An 11,563-nucleotide genomic window follows, 5' to 3' on the forward strand; every position below is an offset into this window, starting at 1 on the left:
CACAAGAGTGAAGAAAAAATGTTAACAAATTCCTCCATGCTCACCAGAGTTACAATTTTAGTACAAAAGAAGCAACAGAGTTCTTCAACTATTTGTTGTCAGTTAAGACACCCTCTTCCTACTCCGCAGACATCAGAAGTCTCGTGGATGTGAGCTCAGGTAAAATGAAGTTGGGACACATGAAGTCACATGATTGCCACGTAATGTTGACACAAATCCTGTTGGTGGTGATCAGGAATCTGATGGACAAAGATATAAGAAACACACTCATTGAGCTCTGTGATTTCTTCAACAAACTATGGCAGAAAGTTGTAGATCCTCAAGAGTTGGATTATATGCAAGAGGCTATTGCAAGAATATTGTCCAGCCTAGAGATGTTTTTCCCACCGTCATTCTTTGATGTCATGGTCCATTTCATTGTGCACCTTGTCGACGAGATAAAGTATTGTGGTCCTATGTTTCTTCGCAACATGTATCACTTCGAGCGGCTCATGGGAATACCAAAGCGCTATTATCGGAACTGAAACCATCGAGAGGCAAGCATCCTACAAGATTATACCGCGGAGGAGGTGGTTGAGTTTTGCATTGAATACATAAAACAAAGACCTATTGGTTTGCTCCTCTCTCGCCACGCGGGAAGTCTGAAAGGTAAGCCAGTCCTTGCTGGCATGCAAAAGGCTGCACCCGAAGAATTGGTAGAGAAAGCCATTTGACGGTACTGCTTAACATCCCAGTTCTCAGCGCTTATGCCGATGAACACTTGGTGGAGATACACCAAAGCTTCTTACCAATGGTGTATCCATTAGATGTGGAGATGAAGGAGCACACTAAGAACTATGTCGAATGGCTGAAAAATCATTTGGCACAAGGATCCATGGATGACATTGCTATGTGGTTGGCACAAAAGCCATCACCTATAGTGTTGACGTACCAAGCATATGACATAAATGGCTACACGTTGTACACTGAGGAACGTGATGAGAAGACCTCATATCAGAACAGCTCTATTCGAATAAAATGCCATGACTATAGATGAAGCTGATAAAAGGGTATACTATGGAACCATCAAAGAGAATTGGGAGCTTAACTATGTTAAAGTTAAGGTGACATTATTTAGGTGCACATGGATCCCTCTTAGCCAGGTAAAGGTTGATGATTACAGGAAGACCTATGTTAAGAGGACAATGATGGCATATCACCTGGACGCGTTCATTCTTGCCAGCGATGCTACCCAGATTTTCTATGCGGAAGACCCCTTGCATAAGAGCTTCCATGTAGCGATGCATGGGAAGAGGAGGGTACTGGGTGTCGAGTATGTTGCCGATGAGTACGAGTACGATGAATTTGCTGAGTTGCCAGCCAAGGGATCACGCACCCCACAAACAGAGAAGCGTAAAATCATCAGAAAACCCAAGTTCATTCGGGGTCAACGTAACGATCCTAGTTCCCCCATGTACATGGGAATTAAGCTGTAAGACTAGTTTTTATGCCTACCCTGCAACTTAATTCGTTCAATTTAGAACTGTCAAGTGTACTGAATTTGTGAGTTATGCCCGGTTTTCTACTGATGAAAGAACCGTTAATATGTTGACCTTGATATGCCATCATCTCAGGCAATGAATTTGAACTGTTTATTATTATTATACCATAGAGGTAGCACACTCAATTGATCTCACTCCAGTATGTATGAACAGAAGATATGCAATCTGGTTTGAGAATAGCACAGGGTTCATTCATGAAAGCCATGTGCCGACCAAATCGCACGCGCGATCTGAGTAGTGTGTTATGATTGGCCAGAACCCAAACCACACGAGCAACAAATGCAGTTCTAGTTGTAATCTTATTTATATGCACAAAATGCACGTTAAATTCAAAAAATATTGTCAATATAGCAAACGATACCTGAAATGCGCCAAAAATCAAACCCGTGGTATAATGGTGCTTGCGTACCGTGGAAATTTTTATGAGGCCAAACGATGAAGTCATCGGCCACTAGAGTTTGAATTGACACGTATCCTTTTGGAAACCATGATCCTTCTTGTCAGATGCTTCGGTTTCGAAGGAGCGATCATCAAAACTTTTTCCAACCTTTACCAAAAAAATTCCATAGGGTCATGAGAGCACGCCACGGGTACACACCGATTTTGATGATGTCCGGACTCCATCTGAATTTCCTGTAATTAAAATACCAACTAGGCCTACGCCGATGGCCGCACCTCGCGGCCGAAATGTTTGAAACTTCTCCCCGCTTTCTCAGACAACCGATGAAAACTCGCAAAGAGATGCACAAATGATTTGTACACCTTCTTTGCTAACTAGCACCCACATGTAGTTGTTGTAGAGTTTTGACTTTATATGCACTAAATGCAAGGTAAGTGCAAAAAAATGTTTTAAATATAGTAGACAAGACCTAAAATGAGCCAGAAATCAAACCAGGGTATATCTGTGATTGTTTATCGTGATTTTTTTTCCGAGGCGGAACAATGTAGTCACCGACGATTTGGAGGCTGAAGTGACGCATATCGTTTTGGAAACTATGATCCTTCTCGTGAGATGCTCCAGTTTGAAAGGTGCGAGCACCAAAACTTGTGCCAAACTTTACCAATTTTTTTCCATGGGATCGTGAGAGCACGCCACAGTGACACAATGATTTTAGTTATTTCTGGACTCTATATGCATTTCTTGTAATTAAAATACCCACAAGGTCTACGCCTCTGGTCACACCCTGCGGCCGAACTATTTGAAGTTTTTTCCCGTTTCTCAGACAATGAATGAAAACTCGCAAAGAGACACACAAATAATCTTGCTAACACCCACGTGTAGTTGCGATATATATATATATGCATGGTAAATGCAAAAAATTACTCAAATGTAGCAAACAAGATCTCAAATGCAACAGAAAATCGAACCATAGGGTACAATTGTGAGTTCTTACCGTGGAAACGAAATTCAAGGCGAAATGATGAAATCATGTTTTCATTCAGACGAAAATATGACGTTAGTTCATGTAAATGTTTTCAAATAGCACAAGGTTCACTCATGAAAGCCGTGTGCCTACTAAACCGTGGCCGACTGATAGAGGCGAAGGTGTCCCGATGTTTCTATGAGATAGCTATCATTTTTGTTGGAGTCGACTTTGACGATCTGACTATGAACATGCGAAGATGTCGCACCTTAGCAATCGCTAAACCAACTTACGAAGGGTTATTGACCATGTCGGAGCATGATCAACCTGACCACGAGGGTCTATTTCCGGCGAACAATGAATAACAAGCAAGAAATTGACATTGCAATTTTGATATTGCGAATATAAGAGGAAAACTTCATTGATGAAAGTGGAGTTATGTGACATCTTGGTCCGGTCATTAAACACAATTGAAGTACGTGAGGTTGCAGCTATGGCACAATTTTAATCTAAATAAAACCCAAAGTCTAAACAATGCCCTAAGGGTTGTATATATGGAGGAAGAGGGGGGATTCCGTGGCCCCTTGGAAGAAGGGTCCAAAAAACCAACCCTAACTGTGTTTTCCCCACACATGCGGACTCTAAAATAGCTTATACTTCAGTATTTCGAAATTACATGGGACTGGCCCAATAATAAGGTGACGCAGCACCTATAATAGCCTCTAGACAAAATTTATGAAGTTTCATATTGTATATTTCGTCCAAGCCTTCACGCATTCATTATGCTGGCTTCAAAGTCCTAAAAGCATCACTTATAACTCCGTACTTGTTCCCTTTGTGCATGCCATCATCTCCATGCTTGATCTTGCTCCAATGTTAATCCTTCTTGTCCAAGCTAGGCCCTTCATTTGTAAGCAAGACAATATCCAGTTTGGGCAACATCACATTCTCATGGACATTGGAATCATTACCAAGAAACGGAAGTACCTGGTAATTTAATTGGCATGCGCGATCTCTAGTAATTGGTCCAATATGTATAGCAGCAGGGGCTATGGGTGTAACAATGGTATTGATGTCCTCATCATACTCCCCTTATTAAAATGAAGTCGTCCTCGATGGAAGCTCATCTTCCTCACCCCAATAAGGCTTCAAATCTGCAATGTTAAGAGTAGGACTAACCCCAAAATCTGCAGGCAACACAAGTTTATATGCATTTTATTTTCTCTAACACCTTAAAAGGACCATCAGCACGTGGCATTAGCTGTGGTTTATGCAAATCGGGAAACCTATCCTTGCGCAACGTAACCAAACAAGATCTCCAGGTGCGAAGACAACACGTTTTCTACGTTTATCTCTAGCAAGTTTATATTTAGCATTCATGCGCTCAATGTTTCCTTAGTTAACTCATGCATTTTTAAGATGAATTTAGCACGTTGTTTAGCATCAAAATTAAACTTCTCCAAAGATGGAAGAGGCAACAAATCAATAGGTGCACGAGGTAGGAAACCATACACAATTTCGAAAGGGCACATCTTAGTAGTAGAATGCAGCGAGTGATTATAAGAAAATTCAATATGAGGCAAGCATTTTCCCCACATTTTCTTGTTATTCTTCAAAACAGCCCAAAGCATAGTAGACAATGTTCTATTGACTACTTCTGTTTGTCCATCAGGTTGGGGGTGACAAGTAGTACTAAAAAGCAGTTTAGTCCCCAACTTGTCCCATAAACATCTCCAAAAGTGGCTAAGAAATTTAGTATCATGATCTGAAACAATGGTATTTGGCACACCACGCAAGCGAATAATTTCACGAAAGAACAAATCAGCAACATTAGCAGCATCATCGCTTTTATGATATGGTATGAAGTGTGCCATTTTCGAAAATCTATCCATGACAACAAATATGATATCCCTCCCCTTCTTTGTTCGAGGTAATCCTAAAAAAATCCATAGATATATCCTCATATGGAACACTAGGCACAGGCAAAGGCATATATAAACCATGAGAATTAAGTCATGACTTAGCTTTTCGACAAATAGTGCAGCGAGTAACAAAACGCTCAACATCCCGTCTCATCTTTGGCCAAAAGAAATGTGTAGCAAGTACGTCCTTAGTCTTCTTCATGCCAAAGTGTCCCATTAATCCTCCTCCATGTGCCTCCTGCAATAACAAAAGATGAACGGAGCTAGCTGGAATGCATAGCTTGTTAGCACGAAACACAAATCCATCATTAATGACGAACTTGTTCCATGTTCTCCCTTCTTTACAATTCTGCAATACATATTTAAATTCAGCATCATGCGCATAATGATCTTTGATGCTCCCCAAACCAAATATTTAAAGTCAAGTTGTGAAAGTATAGTATAGCGACAAGACCATGCATCAACAATAACATTTTCTTTACCTTCTTGTGTTTTATGACATAAGGAAAATTCTCAATGAATTCAATCCATTTAGCATGTTTACGGTTCAGTTTTGCTTGACTTTTAAGATGTTTCAAAGATTCATCATTAGAATGTATAACCAATTCTTTGAGCCATAAATATTGTTGACATGTTTCTAAAGTCCGAACAAGAGCATATAATTCCTTATCATAGGTAGAATAGTTCAAACTAGGCCCACTCAATTTTTCAGAAAAGTATGCAACAGGTTCACCATCTTGTAATAACACACCTCCCAATCCAATTCCACTAGCATCACATTCAAGCTCAAAAGTCTTATTAAAATCAGGAAATTGGAGTAAAGGAGCATGTGTCAACTTATCTTTCAATACCGTGAAGGCTTCATCATGTGCGGTACCCCGAACAGAAGGCACATCCTTCTTTATAAGCTCATTGAGAGGTGCAGCAATGGTACTAAAATCTCTGACAAAACGCCTATAGAAACGAGCGAGTCCAAGAAAACTCCTCACTTGTGTGATCGTTTTGGGAGGGAGCCAACTCTCAATAGCTTCAATCTTGGCTTTATCAACTTCAATTCCCTGTGGAGTAACAACATAGCCAAGAAAAGATACTCGGTCGGTGCAAAAGGTGCACTTCCCAAGGTTACCAACCAAATGTGCATCACGTAGAGCAATAAAAACAGCACGTAAATGTTCCAAATGTTCTTCCAAAGATCTAATATAATTCAGTATATCATCAAAATAGACTACCACAAATCATCCAATGAAAGCACGTAAAACTTGGTTCATTAATCTCATCAAAGTACTAGGTGCATTAGTTAACCCAAAAGGCATGACTAACCACTCTTATAATCCAATCTTAGTTTTAAATCTTGTTTTCCATTCATCTCCCAATTTCATATGAATTTGATGGTATCCACACGCAAATCACTTTGGAGAATATTGTAGAGACACTCAATTCATTAAGCATATCATCTAGCCTAGGAATAGGATGACGATAACGAATAGTAATATTATTAAGGGACATTTACATCTGTGACCCTAACTCGAACCCACTACTCAAATTTGCTCCTAATTTTGAAGCATGCTCAAATTTGCCCCTCCGCCGTTAAGTCACTACTCAGAAATGCCCTTCCGTACAGTACTCTAGCACTTTCTGTCCAATACTGTAGCACTTTCCGTCTGCTACAGTACACATGGGCCTCTGACGGTCAATGGCCTTTGACTGAACGGAAGGGCATTTCTAACTAGTGAATTAACGACAGAGGGGCAAATTTGAGCATGCTTTGAAATTAGGGGCAAATCTGAGTAGGTGGTTCGAGTTAGGGGCAGAAATGCAAATGGCCCTATTATTAATGCCTCTACAATCAACACACATACGCGATATACCATCCTTTTTTGGCACTAGTATAATAGGAACAACACAAGGACTAAGAGATTCATGTACATAACCTTTGTCGAGCAGCTCCTATACTTGACGCATAATCTCCTTCGTCTCCTCTCTATTGGTACAGTATGGCGCACGGTTTGGCAGCGAAGCATCGGGAATTAAGTCAATTTGATGCTCAATCCCTCGAATAGGCAGTAATCCCGGTGGCACGTCTTGAGGTAAGACGTTAGTGAACTCTTGCAAAATGTTAGTGATAGCAGGAGGCAAAGAGGGAGGCACGTCCTCGAATGAAAATAATGCCTCTTTGCAAACGAAAGCATAGAAAACAGATTTGCTAAAGCGTACATCATCAATATTAGATTTGGTGGCAAGTAAACATCCACTTTTCAATTTAATTTCAAAAGCAACACTAGATGATAGTTTATTATTAGGCTTCATTTGTTGCTCAAATTCTTTTGCCACAGTATGATTTTCACTCTTATTTTGCTCCTGTTTTGCTCTAGCTCTATTAATATCATCTTTCAAAATGTGTTCAGGAGTCATAGGAAGAAAAGTAATATGTTTATCCTTATGAATAACAGTATACTGTTTGTTTCTACCATGGTGTACATAATTTTTATGAAATTGCCATGGTCTACCAAGTAATAAGGAGCAAGCTTGCATGGGTACCACATCACAATCAACATAATCAACATATATAGTGATACTAAAATGCACACGAAGAGTACGTGTTATCTTAAACTTGTCGTTGTGGTTGAACCATTAGATGTAGTAAGGATGAAGATGGGGTCTTGTGGTGAGAGACAGCTTCTCCACCATCTCCATCAAAGATGACGCGGACGGAACGTTCCTTCACAACGCCCTTTGTATGGAACAAATTGTGCCTTTGATTTTGCTCAGCGTGTGTTACCTGCACAACCAAAACATGTTGAGCAACTAAACTCTCATACCTGTCAGCATTTTCAGTAGCCATGCATTGCATCTTATGTTTAGAACCATCTCCATCGTTGTAACATCCCAAAATTCTAAATTTTGGAATGTTATATTAAATAGATAGTTTTGATTGTTTGTTTGTTTGTGGTGTGGTTACTTGTGTGAAATTGAGTGAGATTTGAAACTTTTTTGAAAGTTAAATGAGAGGGAATGAAATGACTTTCCCAAACTTTCAACTTGCATTTATGATCTCCATGAATTCAATTTTATTTCATCACAAAACCCTAGAGTGAAGATAATATGGCTTCTTCCATTTAAATAAATGAAACGGGTTTTGAAATGATTTGAATTTCATTTGGAAATATTCCAAACTCCCAAACTTTATGCAACTCAATTATTTTCATGAGAGTAGATAAAATGACTTCTTCAAAATATATGAAATATGAGTTGGAAGTTTAAAAGAAACAAATTGAAAGTCCCTTTGAAATTATTTTCAATTTGGAGTTATTTGGGTTTTATTCAAATTATTTTTCTCCAAAAATAAAATATATGGAAAATAGGTAAAATGATTCCCTACAATAGAAAATTGGAGAGAAATAAATTTGAAGTCATTTTGGTATTTTTAAAATGATTTTTATGGGGTTTTAGTGCTCGAGTAGCACTATTTGGTTTATTTGAATTTTTGTGGATTTTATTAGACTCCAAAAAATAGCTCATGTTGTAGAAAATATTTTTCTGAAAATTTTGATATATAATATGCCTATGTACAATTTTAATTGTATATTCGTTATTCAGTTTTTCCTTTTAGAAAAACAAAAACAAAAACTGCACGTGCGGCCTGTAATTAACTGCCGCCCATTTACGCAATATAGTAACAGCAGGTGCCCATCATTTTTTTCTCCTATATGGGCCAGGCCCAACCGGCCATATTCCTTCCCTAGGTTATGTTTGTTTCACAATCTTTTTTTCTTTTTTTCTTTTCAGTTGACAAAAAAAACTGCATCGCGCAGTGTACGCGTGCGGCCGGCCGAAGCCTTTAGGCCCCTGCGAGGCGTTCTTTTGTATTTCTCGGTTTCGTCTACTTTTAGTCCCACATTGCTAGCCTTTAACCTTCAAGCCTTCTTTTCACCTATAAATATAGATTCATAGAGTATCCAAAAATCATCCGATTCGGGTTAAATCAATATATTTTGGTTTTGACTAGATTCAGTAAAGAAAAATATATTTCTCCTCTCCGGCGGAAATTCTGAAAGTCATCTCCTTTCTTCGAAGTCGTCTTTTCTCTATCTAATAGGTACCTTTCTTCGTATTTTTTATACTTACATAGCTTATTATTTTCTTGGACTAGTGTATGGTAGAATAATTAGATTTATAATTAGTCATGTATTTACTTCCGTAAAATAGTTTGACCCTGATTTTTCAAATATCCATAACTTTTTACTCGTAAATCCAAATTAGATGAACCCAACACCAATATTTTCATCTTGATTTCACCTATCTAGTGAATCTATCAAATAAACTTTCTGCAACTTTCAAATTTCAAAATTTATTCAGATTCATACTCAAATTTCTTTTGATCATATCTTTTTATCCGTACCTCTGTTTTCGATGAAACCAACACCTAAATCTTCATAATGATCCTCTCTATCTAGATAACCATCTTAAACATGTTTTTGAAAGTTTAAAATTTGATTTCAGACAGATTTGAATGCAAACTTCTTTTGTTCATAACTCGAGTTTTAAAACTCTGATTTAATTGATTCTTTTTGCAAATCAAAACTCTTGACCTAAACCTTCTGATAAGGCCAAATCCACCTAATTTTAGTACTATTAGAAATTGTTTTCTGTTGCAAGAGTTAATTGCTTGTTTTTGAAGCTTCTGAGATCTTTTCTTCGATTCTTTTGCATGATTTCACTACTAGGAAAAGGGCTATATATGATATGGACACTAATGGTGCAACAGACATGTGGTGCACCATTACTATATACTAATGGCGCACCATGTGTTGGTGCGACATTTGTGTCCAAATACTAATGGCGCACCACATCCATGGTGCGCCATTAGTAACAATTTTTTATTATTATTTTTCAAAACTAGTAAAAGCACTAGACGATAGTGCGCCATTACTAGTTAAACTAGTAATGGCGCACCACATTCACGGTGCGCCACTAGTAATTTTTGTTCAAATTTTTTTTCTCAAAACTAGTAATGGCGCACCAGGGGATAGTGCACCATTACTAGTTAAAACTAGTAATGGCACACCACATCCACGGTGCGCCACTAGTATTTTTTTTCAATTTGTTTTATTTTTTTTCAAAACTAATAATGGTGCACCACCCCCACGGTGCGCCATTACTAACTTGGCCCAAAAATCCACCGAAAGCCCCCCCCTCCCTGTGGACCGCCTTTTCAGTTTTAGAAAAATAAAAGAAAATGATGCAAAAGTCGAAAAAATAAAAGAAAATAAGTTTCACATGTGATATGTGGTCCAGTTGTTGGGAAAATTTACAAATATGAATTTCGACTTTATTTGCAAAATCTCTCTGGAATTTGTAAAATGGGCATAACTTTTGCATACGAACTCGGATTAAAAAGTTTTTTATATGAAAAATCATCTACTCGAAAAGTTACATCCAAATTTAACCGGGGGAACCCCGTTAAACATTTTCAAAATCCTCAAAAACCTAACAGAAAAAAGTTACGGGCCTTTCAAGATCTATAGGCAAAAAATTCAAAAAAATTCAAACTTACTAATGGCGCACAGAAAAAAAAATTGTGATTTTTTTTGGAAATGTTTTTCAAAAAATGATATGTAATATGACCGTGAAGATTGAAATACTTTTCAAAATTTCATCATACTCATGAACATGAACAAAGTCCTAGACATCAACAAGGTATAATAGGATTGATATGATAGATATATCAACAAGTGCCTGTTAAGTGAGGTGGTGCTGGGGTTGGATAGAACTGCGAAGTTAAGCGTGCTCGGGCTGGAGTAGTGTGAGGATGGGTGACTGAGGGAGTCCCGGACTAGGGGGTGTCCGGATAGCCGAACTATCATCATCAGCCGGACTCCAAGACTATGAAGATACAAGATTGAAGACTTCGTCCCGTGTCCGGATGGGACTTTCCTTGGCGTGGAAGGCAAGCTGGGCGATACAGATATATAGATCTCCTACCTTTGTAACCGACTCTGGGTAACCCTAGCCCTCTCCGGTGTCTATATAAACCAGATGGCCTTAGTCCATAGGATGAACAACAATCATACCATAGGCTAGCTTCTAGGGTTTAGCCTCCTTGATCTCGTGGTAGATCTACTCTTGTAACCCACATCATCAATATTAAACAAGCAGGACGTAGGGTTTTACCTCCATCAAGAGGGCCCGAACCTGGGTAAAAACATCATGTCCCTCGTCTCCTGTTACCATCCGCCTAGACGCACAGTTTGGGACCCCCTACCCGAGATCCGCCAATTTTGACACCGACATTGGTGCTTTCATTGAGAGTTCCTCTGTGCCGTCGCGATCAGGAAGGATGCCTTCTCCCGTCTTTAAAGACGGCACCATCGTCAAGAGAGCTTTGGCCGCCGGCCAAACTGTCCGGCTAGGTGGTTTTCTGATGACCGCATGTTCGGCCACCGCTCCGACGATGACCTCTCAGGTCATCAAAAGCAATCTTCACGTCAGCCCGGAATTCGTCGAGCAGTTAGATCCGATTGAGCTCTCCTCTGTAAACGAGCTCTTGGATCACATCGCCGCCCTGGGAGTCGCTACAGACTACGATCAGATTGGGCTTAAACCCGATCTGAGAGAGATTAACTCTCCTCAGGCCACCCACCACGTTGTCGTGGTAGAGGAACAATGCGGCAACCCTTCTTCTACGTTGAAAACCAACTATGTCCGGATTCCCAATCCCTCCAAGCCGGATTCCCGC

The sequence above is a fragment of the Triticum dicoccoides genome, chromosome 3B (assembly GCF_002162155.2).
Source record: "Triticum dicoccoides isolate Atlit2015 ecotype Zavitan chromosome 3B, WEW_v2.0, whole genome shotgun sequence".
In the NCBI taxonomy this organism is placed as follows: domain Eukaryota; kingdom Viridiplantae; phylum Streptophyta; class Magnoliopsida; order Poales; family Poaceae; genus Triticum; species Triticum dicoccoides.